This window comes from Nothoprocta perdicaria, unplaced genomic scaffold (genome assembly GCF_003342845.1).
Source record: "Nothoprocta perdicaria isolate Ctin4 unplaced genomic scaffold, notPer1 scaffold_25, whole genome shotgun sequence".
Taxonomy (NCBI): Eukaryota; Metazoa; Chordata; class Aves; order Tinamiformes; family Tinamidae; genus Nothoprocta; species Nothoprocta perdicaria.
Window position 1 is genome coordinate 4,825,685 of NW_020455477.1, and position 27,306 is coordinate 4,852,990.

Consider the following 27,306-nt stretch of genomic DNA (forward strand, 5'->3'; position numbering starts at 1 on the left):
TAGGAAAATTAATCACTGAGCTATAGGAAGGAGGGGGTTTTAGATCTGCAAATTATCTGGTATTGGGATCAATACCATGGGTTAATTTAGTGCTTGCTGTGGAAATTTGGATCAACTAGAGATTTTTTGAGTTCTGAAAGAGTGTTTATGAAATAAAAATGTTGACAAGTCTTTCACAGTTCAACAAGCAGAACTCATGTCTGTTGGGATTATGTTGCCAGAGATGAGCTTGCTTGTGTTAAGTTATTTAAAATGCTTTGAAGTGGTTCGCTGCAAGATGTTGAAAAGGGCCGTTTTCCATCTCACTAGCAGGAAGCAGAGGAAAATAACTTTGTCTTCAGAGGAAGCACATTTCCATTGCTAAAGTGCTATTCAGGATATTTGCTTTGCTTTCTAAAGTGCACAATTAATCCTGTATCCCAGGGGCTCTCCAGCCTGGTGGCTAGTTCTGAATGCACCTGTATAAAGCTAGTGTGCATTTGAGGTGTGTTCATATGTATTGCTGCACTTATGTTTGTACATGGGATTTGAGACCCTTCAGACTCAATATTACTTGATTGTTGATAACAGACCAGTCTTCCAAGGGGAAGCAAATCCTGTTGTAGAGATTAGGGGACACCCTCAGTGTAGCAAGGCTCTTATCTAAGCTGCTAGCTGAGAGTGGTGTGAGTGGTTCTGGTGTTTTCTGTGTGGTTACTTGAGCAGCTGGGTGTTATGTGTAAGGCCTAGTGCTTTGTCAGGCTTGGTGCTAATGTGGTTATTGTGGAAAAGCTTGAGCTTTTTCCAGAGCAGGGTGAATGTTTACTTCTAATGGCCCACGCTTTCCACGAGGCTGTCGGATGCTGCACTTCTCTGGGAAAGATGTCATTGTAACCTGAGATTTTTAGTGCAGTCACTTGTGTGCTGGCTGCTCTGGGTATCCAGGCTTCACTTGCTGCTTCTGACTGTAGTTAGAAAGCGCTTTGCAGTCCAGTGTAATATTTCAGTTGTTATAAATTTCCATCATTTGTAATATTTTGGCCTTTATATATAGTTACTATGCTCTGACAGTGTGTTTTAAGACATTGCTTGGAAAATGAGTTTATTAGATTAAGTCAGATGGGAAGAACAGCCTCCCATTTATCATGAGTGACTTGCATGTTCAGTCAAACACTGTGTGATATTAAGTAGCTTAAATCTCCAGCCTATGAACTGTAAATTAACATTAAAGGCTGCTCTTAACATCCATTACTTTGTTTAAACAGTCGTATAGAATTACTAGTTGTCAGTAATTCCTACTTGAATACAAATACATTTTCTGTTCTAATGTTGTTTTGGCTCTCCTGAATCATATGCTGTGAAAAGAATATCTTAAAAATAGGAAATGGCAAAGCTGAATAATGTAATGGATCATAGAGACTTTTATTGTTATTTAATAGCAGTTTCAGGTTTGCTTGTAGCTCAGATCACTGGTTTTCTCCAAAAGCAGTGATATTTTTCTTGCTGATGAACACACATCTTGCTAAGATACTGTGCAGCTCCTTTCCATCCTTGGTGCGAAGGTCTTGCCTGTGAGGATGTGAAGAACAAGTTCCCATGTAGGCAAGAGCCTTTAAGGCAAGTGGACAGGGTTGTGTGGAGCTTTTGTTGCTGACTCTTTATTTCAATATTGAGTATTGGCCCTAGAGCTCTCGATATATCACTTTTCTCAAGCCTGAGACATTTGAGCATTAGGCATAATAGATAAAACAGTAAAAATGTCGTGGCAAATGCTGCAGGATATGCTTTGGAGCAGACTTTAGAGCAGAACTTGTGGTGAAGAACATGTCATTTCCAGTTCATGTAGCAGCTGTGGGAAAACTGCTTAGCATCTTCATGATACTGGGACAGACCACTGATTTCACTATCATCTATGGGCTTCCTAAGGAAGGCTGAGTGAGATTTACCTCATATTTTTGAGGACTGAGATGAGCTGTGTTAATCCCTATGATAATTCCCTTCTCATTCTGTTGCCAGGTTTTCACCTCACTGGGGTGTGTGTCTCTAACTGCTTGTCCTACTGCTGCCTGTGGTCTTTGCCATCTCCTGTCCTGTGCTGCAGGATGCAAAGTAACACCATATAATGTAAAATAACCATAAACCAAACCTGCTCATCCTGTCTCCCTTCCTCCTTGCAGCCCTTTATGCATCTTTCCCATTGCATACAGCTAGGCCTTGCAAAGCCTGGGGAGGCTGGAAAGTCATTACTTCTCCTCCAGACTTGTTGTTATGCCTGATTTTTTTAACAGCACATGGGGACTAAGATCCTTTGAAGTTTTGATTAGTGTTTGGGGGAAAATAAAATGCCAGTTTAAGCTTCTGGTCTTTTATAACAGCATATAGAACTCCAGTGCTCAAATTTCTTCTTTAAGCGGCTGCTCTAGCATCATATCTAACCAGTAATTAATTAGCTGGGAAAAATGATGGAAGTTGATTATACTTAAGTTTGTATCTCAGCTTCCATCTGTGGTGAAATCAAGTCAGAGGTGCACTTGCTTGTTGACCCTCTTCCCCTCTTTCTCCACTGATTTGGTTTATCTGTGCCTAGCAGGACCCCCTCAGCACAGGAGGTGTCTTTAAGATTAGTTTTCAGGCTTAGGTGCTGCTGTGTTTTCATTAGGTGGAAGGTGCAGCTTCAAAATCCCACTGAGCAGAGGCAGGAAAGGAGGCCCTTTCCTATGTTATGGCTGTAGAAAATCTTGATGTTGGGAATGTTGTGTGAGAGAGCTCCTAAGGAGTCCTAGGGCTGTAAAAACCTTTAGGCAGTAAGAAACCTGAATTCAAGTCCTTTCACTCCTAGCATTGATACCTATTTTGTTTTTGCTTGGAGTGCTTTTTGTGTGCATTGTTTCTGTTGTTGCTTTGCGTGTGGGTTCTTTGATCCACCTTTGTGCCTGGGAAGCAGGAGAGCTACCACCCACTCGCTCCTGTCTATGGAAACTCGTGGGGCCGATGTGCGAATGGACTCGAGCAGCAGTGTGGGAAGCCGTGCGAGCGCCTCCACCATGTACCTCTGCATCCCGGCTGGTTGAAGGCATCAGCTGCTCAGACCTGTTTGCATGTGTGATGGAGGGCCATGATGCAGTTGAGCACCATTTGAGGCAATACAGCTGACGCATTTATAGGGCAGTACCCTACATCTTTCATAAGAATTGTCCCGAAAAAACTGAATGTTGTTGTACGTGTATGGCTGTTAAATGTCTTCTGTGGGGAAGAGAGGTTGTGTTGGTACAACTGTTTTCTTCAATTGATGTGCTTAGTACATTTCTCTAGCCTCTTATTTACATGATAGGATTTTTTGTCTTTTCTTTCCTTGTGTGTCTTGCACTCGAGTTACACCATTCATGCCAATGAATTCAGCTGGGGTTGAGCTGGAGCATGTTCAAGCTGGACCTTGAACCCACCCAGGCCGAGGTCCCCTTCGTGGATGTCCTCCTGGCCAGGGGGCCGTGGGGGCCCTGCGTCCTGCGCTGCCGTGTGCGCCGGTGCTTCGTAGCTGGTGCTCAGTTCATCGTTGTGCACGATGCAGTCCGCGTCCTCGTCCTTCGGGTGGTCCTGAGGGTTTCAAACAAGGAGAAACATCAGTGGAAGGGAGACCCTGGAGGAAGCTCTTTGATAATAATTAAGTGAAGAACAGCTCTGATGCAATTTGACTTCTGTTTTTTTATTATTGGCTCTTTTTGCCCACTCTACCATATTGATTTCATCTTTGTGTTAATCAGAACAAATAGCTGCTCACAACACTCCACTCCAGGGGCAATGCTCGGAAGCAGAACCTGCTGTTAAGGCATTCAGCATCCTTTTTGTGCCCAAGTATTATCCATGCCAATACAGTTGGTCAGCCAGTACTTTCGGAACCCCTGTGAACCCCTTAAAATGTGGCACCTCTCTTGAAGACATAACGCTGTACCTTTCCAGACCTTCCCAGCCTTAAAAATAGTAGGCTTTGGCAAAGGGGCTTGCCAAAGCTCGGTGTTAGGAGACACGGGGTGGGGATCCCCCCAGGTACTCACGCCATAGGCGCCGGGGCTCGTCAGAAGCCTGGCCACAGGGCTGCACCACCCGGGCAGTGTTGCGGTGAGAGGTGGCCCCGCGTGGGTTAAAATGGGCTTCAGGTATCTGTGCGCTTCGTTAAGGAAGGTATCCCAGCTGGGTGTTGATACTAACTTGCTTCTCTGTTGCACAAATGTGAGATGCAACTCTGAGTTCTTGTAAAAGTGATGCTGGGCACTTAAACATTCAACTTTCTGTAAATCCTTGCGTTTCTGCCATAGTGTATTTCATCAAATATTAAGTTTGCTTATTGCTGGGATTGTGCCTAAGTTTTCGGTGATACTTTATTTTCAGTATTCATGCATTTGTTCTACACTTCATACATCAATGCTCCTTTATATAAAATTATGTAAATAAGTGAGGAACAGGCTTTATGCTATCTTTTCACACCTGTCTTTCTGATCTTTTCATCCAAAGGGGCTTTACTGAGATAAAAGAAAAACCTGGCAGCGGAGGCAATTATATCATCCTTGTATCTGTCAATAACAGCTCTCCCAGGAGTGCTGCAAGTTGACTTCTTTCCTGCTACTTTTACTCACAAAGTAATTTTTGGTGAGGTTTGGGAAGCCGGCCTGTCAGCTGTTTTTGCTGCTAGGGAGAATTTTCCTTATTGATCACATTTCTTCTCTCCATCTCTATCTCCCACCTCAAGGAGAGGAAAACAGAAGTAACAAATGTGAACTGAATGAAGACTTGCAGCTCTGCGGTTGTGTTGCAGAGATACTGAGCTAGTAAGAAAGGATCTTAAACCTGGCTGTTTTAGTGCCTCGCTTTGTGGTGTTATTTGTTTATGGCTCATCACTGCTCTGCACGCTTAGCACAAATCTGGGCTTCTGAGAAAACAAAGTCACATAAAGCAGCTTGGTAATCTTGGTTATCGATCAGACGGCTAGGTAATCGACGCTGTGCTACGTAATTCAGCTGGGAAAGTTGTTTTATTGTGTCTGGTTTTTATGTATGTGCTCTCATGGACTTTTTTCTTTGAAAATGAATCTGTCAAAAAGATAATGTGATTATTTCAGCCAAGGCCATATACAAAATTGGCATGAAAGATGAGCTCACTTCAAGAAAGGTTGTATAACCAAAGTTGCTTGGAACTGTGGTTTAGGAATTGAGGTGGGATTCGCATGGGATAAACTGTTGGGGAAGCTCAAATCCTTCTGTTTCTGTGAAAGCAATGTCAAACCAACTAGGATGGACTAGGAAAGCCATGTTTGCAACCTCAAGAAAGCCCTCCCAAAGTGCCAAGCAGTTGAGAGCCTTTATTGAAGGCCATGTATGCAAGCCGCCATTTGGAGTTGTTCTCAGTATGTCAGAGAACCTAAGTGAAAGGCTAAAACTGGAGCCTAGTTATAAGTTTTAGTCTTTGGCAGGCCTAGCTTTGCTAGTGCAAACCTGCTGAGTTGCTTGAAATGTATTTTTGGTCCCACTGGGAGAAGTGCAGGCTGGTGATGAAGGTTGAACTGGTCCTGCCTGATGACTTTATTCTCTCTCAGGAATAACAGAAGATGAGTTAATATCTGTAATCTGAGCTCTACGGTAGGCCTTACCTCTAAGCAGCTTTATAACCCTCAGCATCGCCTGAGCCCTGGGCTCCTCTGCGTGCAGGGCTGTGACACACGTGCTGGTGTGAAGGTGTTGGAGGTGGTGAGGCAGGCTGCAGTGGGGGATCCCCCTGAAAAGCATTAGTCACCCCATTTCTGAGATGAACTTGCTGCTTGGGGTGTGTATGTCTTTCCAAGTGGTTAGAAGGGGGAAGGCTTCGTTCTGGGCTGCAACGAGCCCTCCCAGACCCCTTCCTATTGCTTTTGCTCCAACACATTTTTCCTGTACACTCTGTGCTCTGGCTTTGCAACATCTTGAGATGTAGTTGAAATTGAAGGCAATTTTCTTGTGCTTCTGGAGATGCTTCTGATGCTGTAACAAACTATTAATTGCTTTGTTCTGTAATTAACCAGCAAACCCCCTAAAAGAGCTTAACTTACATTAGCCTATTTTCATTGTTTTAATAACCTACACCATAATGTTTTCACTGATTTTGGCACAGTTCTGCAGCGTTGTGGGCATAACCGTCTTTCAGAGCAGCATGAAAGAGGAAGTACTTATGGTGAAACACATGAAAGGAGGTACAAAGGAAGAAATTTGTGTTCGGTCAAAATGTTTTCCTTAGTTAAAGGATAAATGGTCTTTGTTCCTTGGTAAGGGCCATGTGTGATGGCCTGGGCTGGGGTGTTGTCACAGGTGTTAAGTGCACAGCAGATTAAATTCACCCACTGAAGAGGTCCACAGACAGATTTCTACTCCTGGCTCTCATAAGAGAGGATGATCTTTCCTTTGCACCAATGAATTGCCCCCAAAAGTTGGGGAATTACCAGTGCAGGCCAGGGTGTTGCTATATATTATATCTACGTATCAAGCTTTCACTGTTAGAAGAGCAGGTGGGTATGTTTTTGAGGGTCCTGTGAGATCTAGACAGTGATTTAACATTTAAAGATAGCCTAATTTGTGCCCCAGAGGAAGCTGGGGAAGAACAACTGATTGCTGGGGAATTCTGCTGTGGTGCCCTGTGCCTCTGATCTTGTGTGTGGAGAGGGTTAAAACCCCAGCAGAGTCCCTCACTGTCACTGTAGTTAGAAATATTAAATAGCCACAGATAAATGGAAGCATGCTGTAGTCACGTGAAGTCCTGTTAATCACAATATTTGAATCATTTAAAATTCATTGTTTCTGTCTCTTTCTTGCTTCTGACTACAGGAAGGATGGGGGGAAATAATAACTAGCTCAGTGCATCCTGCCTTGTCTGACTTTCCCTCTAGAGTCTGGAGCCAGAGGTGGTATCAGACCTAGAGAATTAACTTTGGCTTTTGTGAGGAGCAGGGCTGAAAACCTGCTGCTTTGCACTTAAAAGCAGAAAGTGTAGCACAGGTTGGGCAAGATGGATGGAGCTGAGGCACTTGATCTTTGCTGGTGGTGCTATATGGTTAAGCAGCTGCAACCTGAGAAGTGGCTTGGTTTTTAGGATGCATTGAGTAAAATATCTGGGATATTTTCAGACTGTGGGTTTTTAGTTATGAGCTCACTGAAGCAGAGAGGAAAATTAAGACATTCTACTCAAGCAATTTGCAGCCTGTTTTATCCCAAATTTAACACCTCCATGTAAACAAAAATATCTGAGGCATAAGTGGGAACTTGTTTATGTAAGTGATGAGGGATAATGCAGCTGCCCTTGTAACAAGAGGATAGGGCGTGTGAAAGGATGGGAAAATGTTCGTAAAAGACTAGGAAGGAACATATGAACAGATAACAATGCCAGACAAGTCAATACTAGAGAAAGCTTTGGGGCATGCAGACTACAAAGGGCAACTAAAAAGAAGAAAAATCCTTTCTGGTACCAACTCCATAGTAATAATAAATGAATACATAAATAAAAACCTCTACCCCAAAACATGCAGCCACCTAACTCCCCTCCTCCAAGACAACTGTATTGCACTGGTGATATCATCCTTATAGAAATTAGTGATGTCGCCCATAAATCTTTCTACAAAGCATATAATAAAGTCCTGGACAAGTTAGCTTTGAACAAGTATTGTATGGGGATTGCAAAAGAGATGCTTGTTGTTAAGGCAAATGCTTGAATGCAGAATCCTCTGTATACACTGGCAAATGCCTCCAAGAAAGAAAACTTAGCATCAAGAAAACAGTGGTTTTTTTGGTTCTGGTGCAGGAAAAGGATGTTGGTGACATGTACAATTCTTAGACAACTAGACTGAGTTTAAACTGAGTTTAGAGACCAATCAAAACTGATGTGGTCTCCCCTAACTTCCAACACCTGGTGGTAGGATTACCCGAGTCACTGCTGCTCTTCCTGTCTTTGATATCCATGCGGAAACATGGACAAGTCCTAAGGCAGGGAGCTCCACCCTGCAGTGTCCAAGCTGACTGGAGGGAATCGAAGCTGGGATGAGATTCTCTTCTGTTTTTGACTACAAAGGAGCCCAAACACCTCATTTAGACTTAGTTATCTAATAGTTGTCTAAAGTTTTGCAAAATTAATCTTGGTCCAGGACATAACTAAAAGCAGATCCCTGAGGCAAAATATAGCCAACTGAATGTAATATCCATTTTATGGAGGAACTATGAGGGTATGAAAGGCAGCCATTTGCACAGCTGGGAAATACTTTCTGAAATGTGTCTAGAAAAAAAAAGTTAAAAGATACTACGGACTTGTAGGTAATAGGACATCAAAGCCAGCAGCAAAACCAAAACCTTAAAATCATTAAGTTTGACAAAATCTTAATGACCATGGAAGCCATGAAAGGCAGTTTCACTCCAGAATTACTTGTATACATATTTTATATATCCCATCCTCTTTGCAAACCTAGGAAACATATGAGGATGCTCCTGACTTGGCACTAGGCCCATGCTGCAGGTGTGGTTGGGATCTGCAGTCTCTCCTGTGGGGACAGGAGCTCCCATGGATGCCTTCCTTGAGTGCAGGCCCTGCTGTGGTGCGAGTCCTGGTGGGAGGGAGCCCAACTGCTGCCAATGGCTTCAGGGAGCGGGACCTGGCCAAAACCAGTGCCGAGATGGGTGGCAACTGGGGTGCATCTCCGCTGGGAGAGCGGTGCTGGTGGAATGTGGGGTGGCAAGAGCATGGCCAAAACTCTCCAGGTGCCAAGGGTGTTGTTCCCTGTGAGGCTCCTGCCAACACCACAGTGTGAGCTGGGCAGCGCGGCCTCTGCGACAGTGCAGCCAAGCTCCTGCCGTGGCCCCTTGGTGACACGGATGGAGCTGAAGCCAGTGTACCAAAACTGTGCTCAAAGAGCAGGAGATTCTTGGTCTTTCTTCAGGAACTTGGGTACTTGATGATTGCCTAGATATAGCTGTGTGAAACCAGAAAATTCCTTATAAACCTACAGAGGCTGTTTGACAGCTCTCCAGCCTCCGCCTCGCCAAGGCGTCAGGCTGCTCTGTCAGCTACAAAGGTGCAAGTGAAAGAAGATCCCAGAGAAATGAGAGAAATTCCTGTGCAAAGCTTTGCTCCGTGGTGGTGTTGGAGGGAGGCGGAGATGTCAAGGGAGGCTTGGAGGAGCAGCGCAGCCTGTGTTGTGTTTGTAAACACGCTGCCTGTGATAGCGGAACAGAGCTGCTGCCTCAGACCCTTGTGCAGAGACAAAACAGTCACGATTAGCTGTATGAATAGTCACAATTATCTGTATGAAAATAACAATCTTTTAGTTTTGTCTTTTTTTAGTTTGCTGTATTCTCTATTTCAGAATATAGGAATTAGGAATCTGATGGTATTAAAGGGCACTTTAATGTGTAGCTTTCAGCAGGTATTCAAACTGCAGCCTTCTCTGCTTGAAGAGATCATGGAGCCTTTAGCAAAGGGATGTTTATTCCACATGTTGTAGCACTCTGCAGCTGTGCAAGCAGAGACAGGGATGCCAGGCCCTAGGATTCTCTGAGGAGTGAGGAAAATTCCCTCCGAAAACCTACAGGATGTGTTTGGAGGGCTGCCTTGTTTTGCCTCTGCTGGTGGAACTGGTACCCAACAGGTCTGCCACACTATGAGGGAGTCTGTGACCTTGTACTGTTGTCATTGCTGTGTTTGGCTAAACTATAAAATACCCTTGTAATTCTCTCTAATGGATTATTTTCATGTGTTAGAGTTGTTGCAGGTATTAGTCAAGCATCTATTTCAGAAAGGTTAAGCCAGTTTCTTGTGTACCTTGTGTCTCAGTTTGTTATTCTTCAGGTGAAAGAAGCTGGAAAAAGCTTATGAAAGAGATTTTTGTTTTAATTTGGGTTCTTTTCCATCACTACTTCCTGTGTCCTTCCCCCCTCTGCCAGCACTCACGCTATGTAGTGGGCGGATGATAACCTTGATTGATTCTAAAATCAAATCCATGATGGGATCCTAACAAAGGAGTCAAGAGGGGTTGTAGAAAGTATGTAAACATTCAAAACTGTGTTTAAATTCCCCAAACTGCATGTTTGAGCCACAGCAGTCTCATTTTTGTGGGCTTGCTGGATTGTGCATAACATGGCAGGGTAAAAGCAGTTGGCATCAAGGTACTGCCCAGGACATACAGAGCTAGCAGTGCGTGCCAGGAAACGAGCTGGCTGAAAGATGACACACAAGCTCTGCTAGATAAAATAAAGAAAAAAGCCTCAAAGGTGCTTGGCTGGGCCTGGACACTATTACTGTCATATACTAGATGTTTTCCACATTTTATAGAAAAGATTTTAAACTAGACTGCATCTATTTTTGTTGCACTTACTGTGGAGTCTGGATACTAAAACCAAAACAGGCTTAAAATTGTAAATTGTCAAAATTGTAAGAAGAATGACTATCCAATTGTTGCTGTCTTATAAGTTTAAAACCACGTAGTACAAATTTTAGAAAATATGTTCTTATTTCTCATATTGACACTAGAAACCTTCAGTAGAGCAAACAGTGTGAATCTAAACCTGGGACTAGACACTAAATCTTGGATTTCAAATTCTCCCCCCCTCAACATGGTTTTCAGGCAAAGACAATTGTACCACAGTGACAATAACATCTGTTTAGCCTAAATACCTAAACACAAGGCTGCTGAGAATGTTTTATAGAAAATGGACCTTGTCAGACAAATCAAATTTTATACTTGGTTGAAATTACAAGTTTGGTAAAAATGACCTGCATTAAATAAGCTCTGGAAGGCTCTTGGAACGGTATTACGATTAAAAATTAACTCTATGGTGTCACTGAAACATCAATTAAGATGGACTGGTTGATAGATCTCACATAGTAATTGCTGTGGAGAATTGTCATGAATTGGTGAATATTTCAGTGAGGGATTTGGAAAGCTCAATTAAAAGTATGATAGTTGATAATTTCACTGCTGTAATGTCACCAATAATAAAATCTGTGAGCGAAGCAGACGAGGGGTAAATAATAGGAACAGAACAGTTAGCTGGCGTCACTCAAATACATTTATCTTAATTTTATTCCTAAAAACAAACTCTGTTTTGGTCTTGGAAGAAGCAAGGAGGGTCAAGCTACCCCGCAGTGACTGCGGGTTGTTGTGCCGAGCAGCTTAGGGCTGAGAAATGTTTAGTCTTCAACCCAAGTGTTGCTTCCCTCAGTGCCTGGCTGTCCAGTTAGGGCCGGGTGGCTACGGTCGCTCCTCCTACCGCTCCAGTTACTGGGCTGTGCTTCACTCTGGGGCAGTTGAAGCTCCCCTCTGCTCTGCGCCTGTCAAACACTTATGTCATTAGCTCTGAGTGCAGGCCTGCAGCTCCCGGGTGAGGGTGACGGTGCTGAGTCGCCTCTGTGCTCATTTATAATCATTGACTGCAGGTTTGTCAACAGAATGCAGGGGACACTTCCATAGGATCTTGAAGATGCTGCTGTGTGTAGGGCATTTACTTGGACCTAAAGTCACTTTGATTTTCTTAAATCTGTCTTTACCACACAAGAATATGATTATACATGTGGGCAGTTTTTTCTTAAACTGGAAAAATACCTCTAAACCCCATAGAAGATCTCGTGGAAGTTGGTGTCAGTCTAATATTTTGCCTAAGTGAGGGGCCCTAGGAAAAGAGGGAAAACTAAGAATGGGGTGGTAGGGCAGGGTGTCCCTGGTGCCTCTGCATGGGATGGTTCTGTGGGAACATGCTGCTCCTGCAGGGTGTCCGTGAGGTGGAAGGGAGAAAGGCTGAGCACAGACTCTAGAAAGCTGATTCCCCTAATCCACAATGCTTAATAGTTGGCAGTAGTGTGACAACTTGTTAGTGTCCTTATTGTGAGGGGCCTAAATGGGCTTGTTCCTCCTAGTTTGACTTGAACAGTCTCAAAGAAGCTCCTTGGATCTAATTATCCTTCATCCGTCCCAACTGGACCATTGGGATTGTTAGCCCAAACCAGACTAGGCACAAGGAGTTGAGGGTGCCCTAAATGATCATCTGCCGGCTGTGGCTGTGGGCACCTGGCTGTTCCTGCACACCTGCCCTGCAGGCAGCCCTGTTGCTGCTCCCTCCCAGGGTTGGATTTTGGGTAGCCCAGTGTGATGCTGGGGATCCTCCCGGTTCTCTTGTGGCACTTTGTGACAAGTCCAGGGATGCTGTTTTTGATCACAGCGAGGGACTCGAACTGCAGTTCCCATGAGATACCGAATTAACATTTATAGGAGGTAGTGCTTTGATTTCTTAGATGAAAATATTTCTGGGTTGAGATGCCTGACTCTTCAAGGAAAAGTTAGAATTTTCTAAGGGTGTTTTCATCCAGTTGAAAGTTTATTTTTCTATTGAAAAACCTTTTTTTCAGGGAAAAGCACAGTCACGCCCCAACTATCCATACAACTAGAGCATTGTCTGACCTGGGTAGGTGTCAAGGACAGAGGTTGCAAGTGTTAAGGGCTGATTGATGACTGTACTAGTTTGACCTCAACACTAAAATCTTGGAACACCTTTTGCAGGGAAAGGATAATCAAGGACACGGAGTTTTATGGACAATTGGATAAAATGTACTGTGCTTTTAACAAAAGCAGATTGCGTCAGGCTAGGCCTATATCTTTATTTGATAACTGATTTGTTAGGGTCAAAGCAGTAGATCAAATATATATATATAAAAATATATATACATGGGCCTGAGTAAAGCATTTGTACAGTGCCTTGTACAAAAATGAGAAAGACAAGAAAGGAATAACATACAGTAAAAGACAGATCAGGTTATATTCCTCTTTAGCTGGTTTGGGTCTTTGGGTCTGAGGGGAACAGAATGGGACACTCTTTATAAATTGTAAAAACTATGAGACTAGTCACGTTTGAGACTGAAAGAACCTGAAAATGGAATTAAATGAACATCAAAAGAAATTAAAACAGGATGACTTTTGTAAGCAGACCGAAATTCCCTTATTTTATCCTTGGAATGATTTGATGTGAGTGCACAAGTTTTAATATCAGTTATGTTGATTTACAGACTAGAAAGAGATAAGGTGAAGCAGAGGTAGTGTAACGTGTTGGCAGTCTGTGAAATACCTTTGGAAGTGAGAATATGTTTAAACGACACATACACATGCAGTGTAATGACTTGTGTCTGTGTGTCTGCAGTAATACCATTAACCTAAATAAACTTGAAATTTGCTTTTACTTTAGTTGCTCTTTAAATTCAGTGATCTTAGTTCCGTAATTATGGCTCTCAGCTTTATTCTGAACAAATCTGAGAAGATAGCAAGACACTTTCTATTAAAACCTCTGAAAAATGCTATTGGCACAAATAAATGTGATCTGATTATATCTTTTTCATGAAGCAAGGTCTGCTGACAGCAAATTAAGGTGCCTCTCATGATAAGATTGTTGTCATTAAAGAAAAGTCCCCTGTCTTTTGAAATATGTGATGGTGCGTATTGTTTGGGAACATAAAAGGAGCACAATACCTGAGGTTTGAAGTTTGCTATAATATGCAGGCATTAAAATGAAAAAGATGGGAAAAGTCATACTGCAGTATCAGCTCTAGTTTGTTGTAATCATCTACTTTGCCTGCCTTATTGTAAGAGTTCATCCTCATGGACGTTCCACTTGCTTTTAGAAGTGGTATTTAGTGCTTAGGTGCTTAAACCATTGCTTTCATGCCTTCCCTAGGGTTGTCAGCAGCTTGGGTGCAGACACTGAGGAATGGGATTTGAGGCACAGTCTGTCCTGGGGAATTAGGAAGCGGATTGGCCTGAACCCTCAGTCAAAGCTGGAAGTGAATCTTGGCCTGTTTGCAAATGTCTGGGAGATATTGTGCTTGCTAATGTTTATTTTCATGTGCTTAAGTAGTGCACAAAAAGAAGCATCCTTTCTGTCTTGGTAGAGCTATTAGAAAAAGGGCGGTCATATATCAAACACATTTGCATGGCTTTAAGGTTACTGTGGAAGTTATTCTCCTGAACTCCTTGTTTTTGCGCTCTTCCATAAGAATGAATCCACATGATGTAAAGCTTACAATGTTCCACAAGTTTTTATGGGTCATTGATCTTTATGATCATATGGATCATATGATCTTTGTTAATAAGCTTTCATGCAGCAGTTTCCTGCCACTGTTTGGACACCTTCCTAATGGATGCTCTTGTCTTGTGTACAAGACACTTCTTTGGAGCTACTAGAAGTTCTGGGAGACCTCGCTTCCAGGGCACGAGCTAGCTGGCCAAAGTTCCAAGTCTGGAGTTGTTGCAACCTGTTTTATTCTTCATATTTCACTCTGACTCCTGATGTTATTCACCGAAATTTATTTAGGTTGACAGTATTACCACTGATAAACAGACACAAATCATTACACTCTGCACACGAATCTGTCACCTAAACATGTTTTCACTTCCAATGCTGTCTCAGATTAAGACTGTCAAAGTGTTATACTGCCTGCCTTATTTTATCCTATCTACTTTGTAAATCTTTTCACAGGTTACTCAAATGCAGGTTTATCTATGACATTTTGTTTTGTCTTGCTTACGATTTCTGCTTTTCAAACCACTGCTAAGATTAAAAAAAAAAAGGAAAATATTGATTAGTAACTGTAAAGGACAAATTCCAGGAAAGTACTTACTAAAAACTAAAGGGAAATGGCTGACCCATGCTATTCAAACTTCCTTCAAACAAGTTAATGTTCACTTATAACATCTTGCAGAAGGAGAAATCAAATTTCCCCACAACCTTGAGAATGTGCTTAACAGCTGTAAACTGTTTTTCACCAATTATGCAAATAAGGTAATAAAGACAGGACTAGATGATACTAGAAACTAGGTAAATGAGCAATTATTTTAAATTACTGGAGGCAATTATTGGAGCAATACAATTGCTATGCTATTATTGAAAAATATGAAACACTTGATGACATTTGGCTGTCCTGTGATAAACTGTTTAATGAACTTCCTTGGGTTCCAAGAAGAGAGGTCTGACACACAGTGAAGCAAAGCCAAGCTCTGACCCTGGTTTGCAGGGCAGTGAAGTGTGTGGGAAGATGTATGAAGCAGAAACTATAAAAGGTCTGGGCATTTTTCCTAGTCTTCTGCTGACTACAGCTCTGACACTTGACATCTCACTTTACCACCAGTCTCAGGGACTGAAAAAAGGCAAGACAGGGAAAGTTAAGACACTCATCTTTCTGTCAAGCCCTTGGAAATCCATGGGTATAACGGGTCTGTGCCACTGGCACATGATGTGTGGAGATGCTCCTGCCTTCTTGCACCCTTGATCCCTATTGGAGATGAGCTCAGGAAGGGTGCAGGATAGTAACAAGGGAGTGCTGCCTTTGCTATGTGGGTGAATATTGTTTATTATCAACATAAGAATGGCCACTGCTGCGTTTTCTCACTGTGTAATTCCCTTCCTTGGCTTTATTTCCAGTCACTTCTCCTGTGGCATCCGGCTGACTGTCACTTGCAGTAAAGTGCTCTGACAATGTGGAAAAGGTGCCCGAGAGGGGCACGTCTCTGCTGCTGCTATCTGGGGACACAGTGGTGAGGTGTCCTCCTGTGAACCTGGTCAGCTGAGCAAACCCAGAGAGGTCTGCGGCATCCGAAGCAAAGGGATTTAACACACCGGTTTAATACCGGTGTGCTCTTTTGACCTCAGTTTGGAGACAGAAGCCTTTACAACGTTGTTTTTTCTTGAGAGGCAAACGGAAGGCTGTTTGTGAAAGGAGATGCTGGCAGATTATCTTTTAAGGCTGCAGTAACCTTGTCTGATTGGAGACATCAGGCTCCTGTGTGTGTTTAGGGATGAGACAGTACGATGCTACCTTGGCCTAGTGTATTTTCCGGGATGTTGTGTGTCAGGTAGCTTTATTTGTCTTCATCTTAGATCCGTCACTGGGGCAGCTGAGACAACTGCTTCAGAGTCTTTAGCTGTAACCTGCTGAGCTGCAAAATGTACAAATTCTGGCTCTACCCTCAGCGAGTCTCCCAAGATTATCCTCGCTTTTCCTTGCGGAATTGAGGCTGTCTGGTCACCACTCCCAGGTAGTATTTGCAGCCCTGCTCTGCCCTGCCACTCTGCTGTATTCCTTATCCCAGTGCTAATGCCCTTGGGACTTTATCTCCGGCAGTGCCGTGCTGCCTGGAATGCCCGCACGGAGCCGGGGAGTGTTTGTCATGTTCCTCGTGCAGTGCCTGGGTGCCTGCCGAGCAAGCGGGAGGGGAGCAGGAGCTTCCCCCTTGCTCAGCCCCGGTCCTGCTCCCGCTCCCTGCCTCTCCTGGTTCCCTCCACCCTATTGTTCTTCTCATTCAGTGTTAAAATACCTGTGGGAGCAACTGGGCTCTGTTCAACCTTACCAGCCTTCCCAGCCACCTGGCGTACTCCTTGCTGCTCCTCCCACTCTCATTGCCTTCCCTTAGAAAACCTTGTCAGATATAAACCTTAAAATTTCTTATAATTCCTTAAAAGCACTTGTGGTGCTTTCTCCTTGTGGCCTAGGCACTGTCCGCTCCAGAGCCTCTGCTTTGGTGTTGAACGTGCGGAGAGCAAGGACCATCGAAGTAGCAATAACACAAACATAAACAACTTATGTTTGGTTTATGTTGCGTAGGAGATTTCTGTCATAATGTTTACGTGCTGCCTGCACCGATAGTTGCACGTGCTTCATTCCCAGTGCTTAATGTTCATGGAGATAGAACCATTTAAACCATAGTTTAATATAAAGCTATACACAAAATAAGAATTGCACCAGTCTGATTCTTATGCTTTTTGGTTGCTACTGAAAAGGTTAAAAAAAACCCTAAAAATATTAAAGAAATGTTGTTCTTATTGTCCTTCATTTTGTGGTCTATCTGCTTGCTCTTATTGAGTACCCCCCTACCCAGTGCAGGAGCCCCTTCCTCAAAATGAGCTTCCCCTGGGCATTACTGCTCCGGCTTTCTCTCTCTCCCTGGATGTTACCTGGTGCTGCTGCGGGCTCCAAGGATGCCCGGCAGCAGCTGCTGACCGGGCTGACCCTGGGCTGGGTGTGAAAACTGCCGAGCAGTCTGTGTTGGTGCCACGGCAGCGTGGGCAGCACTGGGGTGCGGCCGTGTGGCCGGCTGCACCCGGGATGCTCCTGGTTAGCGAGGGCGGCCTTCACTGGGGCCTGAGAGCTCTAAACCGCCAGCTAAACTTAAAGAAAGTCACATGAGGAAAGAAAATAAAGCATGAAGATTTTATGGAGAGATTAGTTAAACTGTAGAAAATAAACTAAAACCAAGTACAGTTGTAAAGCATGGAAAAAATTCTTGACGTTAAAATTGCCATTTTTCTTATAATCTAAATGCCAGAGCTGGGTAAAAGCAGTATTTATCTTCTCTCTCATCTCTGTTTTTGCACATAGTATGAAGTCTGACTGCTGGCCAGCTGAAGGGTTCACTGGTTTGCTACACCCTGCAAAGACAGAGCAGCCTTTCTGCGTGATGCTGCATGCAACGCGTGTTGTATATTGGGTAGGAGGAGGGTGCGTCATGTTTTGTGGAAAATTTGCTTCGAATTGATGAAACACGAGCAGGGCACAAGCCAAAACAAGCACCCACGTGGCACAAGCCAAACAAGCATCTGTGTGACATTGGGCAAGGGGAGGGGACCTTGGTGCTGCCACGGCTGTGGGCAAGGCTGTTGTGGTCCTTAAATGTATTCAAATATTTTGATAGGAATTCATTTATGCAAACGCTGTTAGTAGTGTAGAGGTCTTTAAGTCTGTTTCAGACTTAAAATTAAAAGGCAAGCTTCTATGGGCAGAACTTCAGGCTGGGAGCAGAGCGTGTGTGCGTGCTGGGTTCTGGCTGCGCGGGTCGAGCAGACAGGCTGCAGCCCCAGCACAGACAGTCTGGCCAGAACCCGCTCGGGAAATGAGCTACCCGCAAAGGTGCCTGCTAAACAAAATTCTCTTCAATTCAGCATGCAGGAACTCAGAAATATAAAAGGTGACGAATGCTGAATACAGGGAAGTAATTGTAGGTTCTTGAAATAATTGTATTTTACAGAACACTTGTTCTTTTCCTACTCTTATTTAACTAAGCCCTCAGACTTGCATTCCTCATTTCTGTTTTAGTCTGGTTCCTGGTTTGGCTTCCAGCTATGTTAAAACTTTCTGCACTTAGCTGTGTTTCAGTTCAAAATCCTTGCCCTGGAGGCTGGAAGTGGAAAAGGAGGATGGTGGGTGCGGAAGGGCCAAGCATGTGATTCACTGTGGCCCCAGCTCCTCGGCTCATGGCCCTGCTGTGCTATGGCAAAGGCCAGTCGGACTCTTTTCCTCCTGGAAAAGAGTCTCCCTGTGTCCTGGACTTGGTGCCCTTGGTGTTTTAGTCAGGACTGTGTTGGGTGGAAGAGGCCTTGGAGGCTCCCATTGAATGGGAAGCTTTGATGGAGGAGCAGTTTTGTCATGGATAGTCCAGTGCTCCCAGGAGCACTGTGAGCTCAAGGTGTTTTACTGAAGGTCTAATGCCCTGAGCCTGAGTTTCAGGGAGTTCCTTGGCTCTTCGCGTGCACTGACATGAACAGAGAAACCAGGTTATCTTCTGTATATTCAGTGCAACCACAAAATTAACTTTCTCTTGCAAACATAGGACAGATGTTAGATATCCCTAGCAAACCTTTCTTAGCCCCTAATCCAATAGCTCCTTGCCTAGCCACAAAATCATATAGTCACAGTATGATTATTAAAGGCAAAAGCATTTTTGAAAGTATCTCAAATTTTGTAGCAGTTCCTATGCCACCCAGTGAAACACAGTTTCTGTTACTGACCATCTCCTATGGAAGTGTAAGGAAACATGCAGTCTTTATTTCACAGTAATAAAAACCCTCTGTGTCTATCCATTAGAGAAAATAATGCTAAATAAACTAATGTAAAGGGTAGGTTTGTCTCTCATGCGGACTGGAGTGCTTGTTCTGATTCTTTAGGTTTGAACAGGCTCTATATCTTCAAAATTCTTAGTATTTTAAACACGTATTAAAACTTCTGTTTATAGCCAGCGTGACCAAATATGGCCTCACTGGAAAACCCTTTGAAAACCTTCTTGACCCGGGGTAATGAAACCTCATCTGGATCATTAAAGTGCTAATGAAGTAGCTTTGCTTTTAGACAGGAAAAACTCTTACTGAAAATGGTAAGATTAGTTTCAGGCTTTGATTCGAAGAGCTGCATTAATGTACCCATTCATATAGAAAAGAAAGTTTGCAGCAATAGGTGTAAGCTATTGCTCAGAAAGGTTTTGGTCCCTGTTTTATAGGAGTTTCTGATGCAGGCGCAGCGTGTTGATGGGTATTGAGAGCACTGAATCCCCACGAGCCTGCCCGTGCACGCGTGCGCCTGCAAATGAGTGTATTTGCACCAGGAGGTGGTGCAAAACACAGGTGTTACTTTGAAAAATTGATTTTTTCACTAAGTATATTTATTCTATTTGTGTTGTTAAATTTTTGGCATCTCTCCAAGGAACACCTAGAGCGCTCAGACTTTCTGCTGTGTTTTACTGCTTAATTTATTAGCTGAGGGCACATTTACATTCAGGGCTGTACCACTGAAACCTGAATCAGGCAACTCCATCATAAGTTAGATACAGCAAGTTTCTGGTCCACTAAAGGTGTCTGCACGAGGCTTGGTGCAATTTTAAATATGTCCATTATAAAATATCACTGTGAGTTGAGCYGTGTGACTCTGAATAGGAACCAGGTAGGAGTCCTTCGACCTGCTGGGCTGGGTAATGCTGAGAGAAGGGAGTGTGAGGGATGTTTGTGAGCCCAGACCAGCAGGGCTTGGCGCAGACCTACAGCCACGTAAACACCCCACACGTAACCTACAGCCGCTGAGAAGAGCTGCTCTGTGCAGGGCAGGCAGCCCCCGAGGGGCTCTTCCCTTCTTGCATCCCTGGCGAGGGATGAGTGGCTGTTCCATAATCATCTTAAAACCAGCACTAACCAAGAGCTGTGTGGTGGGTGCCTTGGTTTGTCCCTGGGGGCAGTGCCACGGTGGGGACTTGGCATGGGGAGGGAGCTGCTGGGGAGCTTGAAGTGAAGGGTGTCACGTCTGCTGTGGTGGGCGCAGAGCTGAGCACCAGTGCTGAGCACCGAGACCTCTGCCTTGTTTTGGGGGCGTTTTGGGGCAATCAGGTCCTGATAGGCTGCTTTTTGTGCCCACGTCCCTTCTGAGGAGTGTACTGGATGTGCGTCCTTGGGGTTCAGCTGCTTTGCTTTGCTGAGCTTAGCCTATGAATTACGCTATAGCTGTTAAATGAAACAAGTTCAGAGGCCTAAAGACCCTGGGCATATAATGCAGGTGCTATTTTAGCTCAACATTGCAACTCATCTGAGAATTATTTACTTAGTAAAAAATAATACTAGGAGGGGTAGCTCATACAAGACATCTCTGCAAGTCAAGCAGAGTGTGCTTAAAAGCAACAAGTGGTTGATATCCTTGAGTGATAGGCTAAGRAGAAATAAGAAAGCAAGAAGCTACACTGTTTTCTTCCTCTCGGAATTAGCAACACTTTTTAGGGACATCTACCTGCAAAGTRGAATAATAATGTATGAAATTTCATTTATACTTATTAACCAGGAGGAATATTTACAGKGGCAGCGTGTGGGCAGGGTCAGGGAGAGCACTGTGGAATAAGCCCCTCTCTGGATGCCTTTGTCAGAGCTGGGTTGATATTCAGCATTTTGTTGCTGAGACCAAGTAAAGGCAATTGACTGGTGCTGCCAGGTCACTGTGCTTATCAGTTGTGAATGTCCTGTAAGCTCAAGGAGATCTCAAGGTAGCCCCTGCTTCTTCCCCCCCCTTTTTTTTTTTGGACTCTTATAGATTTTTTTTCCAGGTATTTTTCTTCTCTTCCATGACTCTTTAATGCATGGGTAATAACTTATCTTCCATTTCTCATGTTCAAAATTGTATTCAAAATTCTGTATTTACTGCATTGTAATTCAGTATCAGCAGCAGCTGTCCTTCTCTTTTTTCATTTTTTTTGGTATCTAACTTGCAAATACCTTTAAAATAATTATAATATCTGATGCCTGTGACTRCAAAGTCTGAAACTTCATTTTGAAGTTTTATTGTATTTTTTTCCRTGTCAGCAGAACATTATTATTGAATTGGCTTTGTGTATTACATGCTAAATTACTTGCCTGGCACTGAATACCAATTGTTTTGGTGGATTAGTTATAATTTACTGAAGCTTTTAGAAAAGCGAAATCTGATGGCAGTGCTTGATACCTGCCCAGAGAACAGCAGGAAACTGAAGTTTCTGCTCTTGAATGTGAACATCCTCTTTGGTTGTGACCTGAAACACGTTGACTGATCTAATGCGCTGTTGAAAGCAGGCTCTCTGAGAATTCTTCAGTGGTTTTGACACTCATTACAGCATGAACAAGGCACTGACATTTATTTTAGTTTTTAACCCAGCTTGGATTTATTATCAGACATTGGATGTGATATTAGGGGTAATCTTTTTATCTGGTGTTATGCATTTATCACGTGGCTTAGTGTTCGAGACACGTTCTGGTTCTCTGGCAAGCACTGCTTAAATACTTCTTCTCATTAGAAAGCCCAAAGTAATACACTGCTTTACTTAGATCTTCATAAATTGAGTTCTTAAAATGGAATATTGGTCTCTGAATTCAGAGGCACAGTAATAATTTCAGGGTAGGAAAACTAAGTCAAGTCTGAGGGAAGATGCCTTAGGATCACAAACTACAGGCATTCTACCTGTATTTGTGCTGGAAAGGATTTTGGAGAACAGTAAAGGAAACCCMTATAAAGCCTGTTGAAGTAGCTTAGTGATGCATTTTTCTTAGAAATTTATCAGAGTATTTTTAAAACTACTGATTCCTGATTATTGTAAGGTCACAGGTGCATGATAGGCTGCTCTGATGGTGTCAGACGTTGGACTGTGAATCACAGTAAGCAGCATGCAGAATTTTGTCCAACTTTCCATCCCTAAATTTATTTGGACTGTTTAAGGTACAGAAAGGTCTAGAATTGAGTGATGTATTTTTGATGCTTAAGTGTTTTAGCTATAGAAATATCTCGGATCCTGTGACGGTCAGGACTAGTCGYTATGTATAGACAGAATAAGAAACAAACACTGCTTTAGCTTAGTTGGAGTGAAGCAGAGGCAAAAAAAGCCCAGAAACATGAACACGGGTTAACTATCAGTTAGTGTCAACTGGGAGAGCAGCCTGGGCAGTCTGAGTGCCATTCAGTGCTCTGTGGGACATCAGTCTGATCCTCAAATGCAGAAATCCATACAGTAGGAGACTATCTGGCAACTTTAGATGTCTCTGCTACAGCCATCGGATGAGCCATTTGCAGGGAGCTGGGGAAACATACGGCACTTATTTTGCTTTGAACTGGAGCGGCAAAGGGGGGAAACTCCTTTGAAGTCTGTAAAATTACCCTGGGTTTAGAGCACTACAGCTAAAAGCTGGATTTTTCCAAAATGCTACGAGCAATTTGCTTTCTACCTGTCTCCTTCGGCCGATACTGGAAGATATTAGCTGGGATAAGGTTTCCTGTCAGCGAGGGAGCTGCGACATAGAATATTCCCTGTGTATTATTCATGCCTTCTCCCTGCCAGACTGTGAACAAGGTGTTTGCTACCACTATCAGCGCCGTGCTCAGCAACCTCTGCTGCGTAATGTGCAATGTACAGGACTGTGCATGCGGTGCCCGAGGGGAGAGGGGCTGCTGAAATCCCTCCCCGGAGCCCACAGTTGTGCCAGGAGAAGGTTCTGAGATGGCCTGAGATGTTGGAACGGGGAAAACATAATGGCAGTCAAAGCATCCAGGTGGGATGCTGAGAGTCAGGCTTTGGATCTGTCTTCAGTTCATCCGTGGGGCTTCTATGACAGCGGGATAAATATGGTAAATCACATTCTCATAGGGCTTCAGTTTATTTGAAAGTTCTCAGATGCCAAAGAGAAAATATAGCCAATATTTTTAGTCATCTGAATAATGCATGAAGGTGGATTTTAGTCCCATTTTTACCCAYTGTGGTAGTGCAGAAGCACTTCTCCCAAACTGACTTTTCTGCAGAGGCAGRAGATACCAACTGAGGAGAGCTGGAGTGCCCAGGAGCCTCAGGCAGCCCCATGTGCTTGTAGGGGTGCTCCAAGATCAGCCAGGGCTGGGGCTCCAGCTGCCAAGACCAGTGAGTTTCTCCTTCAGGAAATGTCACCTTTCATCTCCCAGGGGAAGGGTGAGGAGAGAGATTCATTGATAGTCCATGGAAACCCATGGGAAAAAAGCCCGGCATGAACTTTCAATCAGATTGGTAAAAAGAATGATTATCTTAGATCTGGGGAATACATACAYGTGTCATGTCTCCTTAAGGTGTTTCTTTGCCTAACACCAAAATATATTTCATATTTGCRGTAGATARGAATGTAAAAACTATAGATCTCTCTATGTTGGCAAGTGCATCCATTTGTTAAAGGACAGAAGCTCTGAACATCCTTCTCACTGCAGAGTTCACTGGAGCCATCAGGCTTCCTTGAGCAAGTAGATGAAGGAAGGTGTATTGCCTAATTTGTACTTTGTAGTTGCAAACAGGAAACTTGCCCTCATTTTCATATCCAAAAGTCTATCCTAAACCTGACCTCAAGCTTATGTACTGTTGTGCTTGGCCTTTATTTAGAGTCCCTTCTGCCAGAAAGTTCCTGGTTTTGTCRCTTAAAATTTATATCACTGTCAAAATGAGTCAGAATTCAAAGAGAAAAGCCTTCAATCTAGTTATAGAGGTAGGGTACAATTCTGTCTTCACTGATACCAGTAGCAATATTTCTGCTGTTTTAGTGAGACCAAGATAATTTTTCCTTAGCTTATTATATCAATAGCTTTCACTGTATTTTCCCACCGTTTTTTTCCTCTTGATTCCAAAAAAACCCACATTCTTTTGACAGAGCAGCATATGCGTTTGTATACATAGAAACATTTAGTTCCTCACTTATGCAATGAGAGCTGCATTTGCATAATTGTGGCATTTTCATGTTTTCATCACTCATCTATATGGGAGAAATTGTATTTTTGCATCTCTTGAACTGCCTAAGACTTRCTCAGAAGCAGAATCCTGAAACATTCTTGTTGCTTCAGAAACCAACCTACATTTCCACGGTGATCTTGCCTGCAGACGCCAAACTGAGAACATGAGAAATGCTCACTAGGCAATTGTGCATCTTTTCTAACGACACCAAATCTGACGAGGTGCCCTCCCCGAGAGCAGGGGCAGTAGCAAAATGAGGGTGTTTAATGTTGTGCCTTTYTCCTTGTGTACTTTCTCTTCCCCTCAATGAAATGATGTAGGAATATTTTGATRTTGAGTTTTCTTTCATACTTAAAAAATAATGTGATATTATGAGGTGTTCAAAGACCACCTCATAGAACATCTGTAGTGCTTAAGGGAAAAGGCAGGTTTTATAAACAGGCTCCACCAACTTAGTATTTTCTTTCCACTCTTTAAAATGTTTTCTCTGGACTGTTTACCAGAGATTTTCCTATCTGTTGGCAAGTGCTGTTATATCCAGAGTCTTGTCTGAAATGGAAGGAGGAGGGAGGAAAGAGAAAAAACCCACCTGCATCAAGTGTATGAATCGGCTCTGCATGCGGCTTAGTGCGACTGCCTCTGGATAAGGGAATATCTGGGTCAATTTGTTCAGTAACAACTTTGTATTGTAGTTTATTCATCCCAGCAAAAAGGGAACGGTAATATTTACATCATAGGCCATTTTGCAAGCAGAGCTGCTGTGAGCTGCTTGGAGACCTGTGGTGAAAGACTCCGCTCRGAGATGTGCTGTTGGTGCTGGTTTGGAAATGGGGCCCTAAAGCTGTATGTTCTGGTGTYGGTGGGAACCTCCCCTTCCTTTCGTGGGGCTGCAATGCCAGAGAGCCCTCAGCTTGCTGCCCCYGTGAAAGAGGCGCTTGAAATGTACGGGAGCTTCTAATTCAGCCAATCTGGAATATTTTGCTATTTATTTATATGTGAAATTTGCCTCCTTAACTCATCTGTGTGGGGGGAAAACTGGAAATCTATGTATTCATAATGTTTTAATATGTTGTATAACATGCCCTTATCTGTCTGGGAAAAAGAGAAAGATGAGCTTCATTCACACAGTCATTAGGATGATTTGATGATCCTAAATCMTTAAAATCCTTAATCTAATATTATCCTGACTAAACAAACATACCAACCAATCAAAAACCAAAACAGTACAGATAAAAACTGAAAAGTTTCAGCTAAATTGTAATGCTGGTAGTAACATATGGTGGCTGGAATGGAAGATCTATTAGAGCACCAGGGAAGAACACAGATATTTTGAATATTATGAATAAGTATATTGGAAAAAAACCTGACCATTCAGTCAAGACTGTGTTGTGATGAACTTAGAAATACAACTAACCAATCCTTCATCACTAAAGGAAATTTTGACAATTTTAACGAGCATAGATTTTGTATATGTATACTTAGAAGCTCATTAAATGCTTGTGAATCAATCACTGTGAGGAACATAATGATGCCAAGGAGAAACAGTCAATATACTCTTTAGTGGGAAAACAAAACAGCTTTCTAAAGCACCAGAGAGTTGGTAAATGCCCAACTGGGAAGGATGAATATGTGAAAGTAAAAGTGAGTAAGAGGATGGTTAATGATTACTCAAAACCCATCATTCATGGTGATTTATGCAGGGCTGCCACTAACTGTTAGTGTCTGACSGTTCCTTCTGTGGAAGCTGCGGTGCCTTGGCTCACGAGGTACCTCTGTGCTGAGGCGGAGGCCRCTGATGTGTCACTTGTCTCTGAGCTGTCACATCGCTTGTGCCCGGCTCACAACCTGCACCTTAGCTTGTGCTGYGCTAAGTGTCCTCGGCTTCCCACTAGCTGTGAAATAGTGAGGTCTGGCTTTTCGGGAAGAGAAAGTTAGGGCCTYTATTATTGCTAAGTGCCGTCCTATCTGTGAACAGAACAAGTAARCACGACTGAAGTGTATGTTGAACCAGGCACCCTTCGAGATGGGCTGTTCTTGCCTGGTGCTGCCACGATCTTAGTTTTCATAACTCAGTAAAACGAAGGGGAGGAACCACCAAGAGAAACACTGCCCTCAGCTGCAGCAGTGTTAATTCAGAATAACTGACTCCTTCTGTGCTAGGTGCAGCACTTGGAGCAAGCAATCTAAATTGTCAGGAGTCATATCAGTTCCATTCATTCCATGAGACTTATTTTGGATTTAAGTTTTCAATGGGTCATTTGTTTCTTTATTGACGCTAATACAAGATGGCAGTGAATGTGTGTGCTATTTTTTGCATATATTTCATCTGTATGCCTTTCCTGTGTGCCATTTTTGTAACAATTTGTGTAAACACTCATAAAAGTCTACATAAAGTAGACAGGACAATCATAGCATGAAGAAAAAAGTCACCTCTATGCAGAGATAATGCAACTTCTTTACGTGTAATTAATGTAGTGTCTAGGGGGACTAGCTGCAGTTTGGTGTGGAATCATTATACCCCGTGACCTTCCGAGCTCACTATCATTTACTGTTCAATTTGCAGCTAGAAGCTTTTTCTCTCTCCAGTTTTACTTCCACCTCCCCGAGATGTGTGCGTGCTGGCAGCAGCATCGACACTGCAGGTGTTGAGAGGGGGATGCAGAAACCTGTAAGARTCAAATAACCTCCTGCGTGTGTGATGGATGGTAGCTCTTTAGGATTAGTCTTAAGCATTGTTTGAGTCAGTTTGGTATATAGTAGCTCTGAAAAAAAAAAATCCTTATTGCTGAGGAGCTTACTTCCCCCTCTATAAGCAGCTGGGATCCGTATTATTGATGGTGAGAGTTACTCATACAGCACAAGGAGGAAAGAAYGGGAGAGAAGTCATTTTTCTCCCACAGCAGCCTGTCCCCTCACCTGTGTCAGGGGAGGGAACGCGCACCTCAGGGAAGCTGCTTTCTCGGGTTATTTGCAGCTCAAAGGTCTCTGAAATGTCTCTTGAGTATTTTGACAGCATGGCAGTGCAGACCAGGGGACCTCCTCCTCCGGTGCTCCGGCTAACACGGGGGCTGCTCCAAAGGAGAGTGAGGGGCTCTGCCCCCCAGAATGGCAGCTACTGCACTAATACCCCAGTCAGAGGAACAGAGCTGCCTCTGAAAAATGGAGAACAAAACAAAACGCAAAGCAAAACAACCCTGAAATCCAGAAGGCTCTTGATAGATCAAAAATGTCTGACAAATATAAATGGATACTCAGCCCTTGTTTCCAGCCTTCAAAA

General features: G+C 43.3%; 1 long non-coding RNA gene across 1 annotated transcript; it reads right to left on the reverse strand.

Moving 5' to 3' along the window:
* Positions 1-2,692: 2,692 nt before the first annotated feature.
* Positions 2,693-4,135, reverse strand: LOC112947918. Its single transcript, XR_003249495.1, has 2 exons — positions 4,032-4,135; positions 2,693-3,573 (listed from the first exon to the last, which is right to left on the reverse strand). It is a non-coding gene; the product is annotated as an uncharacterized LOC112947918 (long non-coding RNA).
* Between the last annotated feature and the right edge of the window lie 23,171 nt (positions 4,136-27,306).